Below are 3,260 nucleotides of genomic sequence, written 5' to 3'. Positions count from 1 at the left end.
ATTTAATGTACATGTATGTGGCATACATGCCCATAACTCCCTCTCTCTCTCTCCCGGTAAATACATGGTAATTTCCTCCCAAATTCTTCTTTCTATTATTTTAATATTATATATAGATACATATATATCTATAGATTTTGTGTGTGCATGTGCTTGAGTGTTGTAAAATAGCCGTGTGTATGTGTTGTGTGTGTTGGATTTGTGGTGTGCTTCCAAGTGTCCTAATTCCCCTAATTGCAATCTACACCCTCTTGTCTTCTATATTACAAGTAAGTCCCTCTACTCCCATATAAATTGACCCTTCCTCTTCACTATTTTCAGCATAAATACATCAGCCTAAAAATCACTCATCTCCTCTCTTTCTCGTCCAAATACAGCCCCAAAAGGAAGATTTCATCTTCCACTTCCAAACCTTCAAGATTCTTCATAAAAGTCTCTCTTTTCCTCTTCTAAAATCCTCTCAAAATGCCTCTCTCTCCCTAAATTCGAGATTCCCCAAATACACTCAAAGAAACAACCATATAATCTCTCAAAACTCATCTCCAAAGCAATCCAATACCACCCATGTCAAGCCCAAAGACTTCCAAGCTAAAACTCCATGGATCCTTGGTTTCTTCTCCTTCTTAGCCTTTGATTTTCATGGGTAAGGACCTCTTGGTCTTCACTGAAATAATAACCTAATTAATATGAATTATACGTGTCTTAATGAATTATATGTTTGTGGTTTTAAGTTTGGGCTTTAGAACATAAAGTTCTTGATGAGCACTAATTGAATTTCAGTTTCGTAGCATCTGTTTGTATTGCATGTCTCATCGAGTAATCCCTAAGATAAAATTATGAAATTTCATGGTAATCTAGATCTTTCGGTTATCTTCATGTTGATATAAATTATGCATAAATCGGATTTATATTGAGTAAGTTATGAACCATTTTCTGAAACTGCACAGTTTCTGAGTCATTTATGAATTATGTGTTTAACATGACTTTATACTAATTTGACTTGCTTGATTTACTTGTATATGATTATACACTTGTTAAACGTCTTTTATGCAAAATTTCACAGTGTTTGGTTAAAGGTATGAATTATTTGGTAATTTTAAAGTTGATTGCTCTGTTCTGGAAATTTGACTGTGTGACTGCACTAAATTAATTATTTCTCTTAAACGGTTACGTCTCTTGCTAAACTGTTTTAACAAAGTAGAATATACTTATAGGTGAAAATTTTGTGAAATTTTCAGGGGTGTTGGATATAGTTTCTAAGAGATATGAATTTTCAAAGATGAAATACCAAAACTGTCCGATTTTCTAAAATAAACTATTTTTGAACTAGAAAGTTTGTTTAGAAGTATGGTTTTAAATTCTTGATCCTTAGTTAATAGAAGAATTACAATTATATTAAGATAATAAAATATGATAGGTTGAATTTAATTATAGTTATGGTCATGAATTATTCATTTAAGTCATTATGTGTGTTTCGATTGATTTAGTATGTTGGTTCGAGATTCATTAAGTGTGTGCCGTATGTGTGCAAGTATTGAAGATTGTTGAGATTACTTGTGGGATTATTGGTCAATTAAACTCGTTAATGCTATATAGTATATCCTATATTTCATACTTTATATATATGTTAAATAAACGACTATATATTTATATATCCTAGCCTGCGTGGTCGTAGGAATAATTCCCGATCCATGGCTTATATATGTATACTATCTCTATAGCAACCTACGTGGTCGTCGAGTGAAAACTCCGATCCATGGTTTATGTAAATATAAAATATACTATTATAAACATATGTATGGGTGTGTACAACTATATGTGTATGTGTGTGGATGAACAATAATCTTTACGTGATTTGTGTTTATTGTGCTATACTTGATTGGATATCATTGTCGTGTGTGCGTGTACAGCTGTGTATGTATTTGTACCATATGTGTGATTTAATTAGTCTATGTGACAATATGTGGTTAGTAAATCTTTGTGTTATTTTATTGTGACATATTTGTGTGTTATTTGTGGTGTTTCAACGGTAATAGGATTATGGTCTAAGTGTTCATGTCCATGCATAACACGTGTTTTGAAAATTGAAAGATTAATGGAATGTTTGGGTAATAAACGAATCGGATACGGTGGGCCGGTATCCAACTAGGGTTGAGAGGAGTGATACGAGTGATATGAGTGATATTGGATCCATAGACGGGCTCGAAACGGTTTATTATCCGATTATAGAAATTAATCTTTCACGGATCCGACAAAATGAAAAATGAATTTTAACATGCATTGCATTCACATGCATTTTGGTTATTTTGCATAATAAAGTGAATTATGTGGGTATAGTGTGCCTTTATGACCTATGTGTAATAATGTGCTTTTGTGACCCGTGTGTTGTCGTATATTATCTGATTTTTAGATTGTTACGTTGGGGTTCTGATAAGGATCCTGTTGCATTGCATTTATATGCGTAAAGTGTTAAATTGATACTAAAGGGACTTTATGTCCGTGAGTAATATGAGGATTTTATATCCGTATTATATGAAAGAGGACTGTGTGTCCAATATACCAAGATTGAGGTAAACTGTATTATATGTTTATATGTAGAGATATATGTTCGACTATATTTTATGATAATATTCATGCTTCGTGATTCTTAATTTCGAAGAATAAAAGTAGTGTATTCGTATGTGATGTTATGTGCTTTCAAGTATGTAATTGACTGTCTTGGTCCAAACGAATAAATTGAATATAGAGGACATAGTTGAAGCTTTTGGATTATCCCTACACGAAAGAACATAGAGATGAGGACTTTAGGGCTCCTATAGGACGTGAGTGACACGTTGAGAGAGGCGTGAGTATCGTCAGGCCAATGTTCTTACTGAGCCAGTGGTTGGGCTCACGCTTTATGCGAATTTCCACTTTTCAGGTTCTCGAAGTAATCAGAGTGCGCAGCGGAGCGGAGTTCGAGGAATCACGAACCTTGAGGCCTTGCACGTCTTACCCGGATTTCGTAAAAAAAAAAAATCCATGTTTTCACTTTCGTCTATAAAAGGGTCTTATGTAAAAATGGAGATTTTTATTTTACTCTGATTTAGGAATTCAGTCTATTAAACGGGGGTATTTAAATCAAGTTTATTTTCCTTCCGCTGTCTTACAAGTTTTCTTTTCAAACCCCGATGATGTTTAGGTAGCACTCTTTATGAAAATCGTAACCTTGATTTGTGAGTTATATTTTAAGTAAAGGGAAATACTTTTAAAGTTCGAAA

The 3,260-nt window shown here is 33.5% G+C and overlaps 1 long non-coding RNA gene across 1 annotated transcript; it reads left to right on the top strand.

The window, feature by feature from the left end:
• LOC105956355 (uncharacterized) lies at nt 1-3,260 on the top strand. Its single transcript, XR_016030836.1, has 2 exons — nt 1-643; nt 2,921-3,260. It is a non-coding gene; the product is annotated as an uncharacterized LOC105956355 (long non-coding RNA).

This window comes from Erythranthe guttata, chromosome 4, assembly GCF_056151865.1.
Source record: "Erythranthe guttata isolate IM_541 chromosome 4, IM_541, whole genome shotgun sequence".
NCBI lineage: Eukaryota > Viridiplantae > Streptophyta > Magnoliopsida > Lamiales > Phrymaceae > Erythranthe > Erythranthe guttata.
This window is presented reverse-complemented; position numbering and strand designations above follow the sequence as displayed.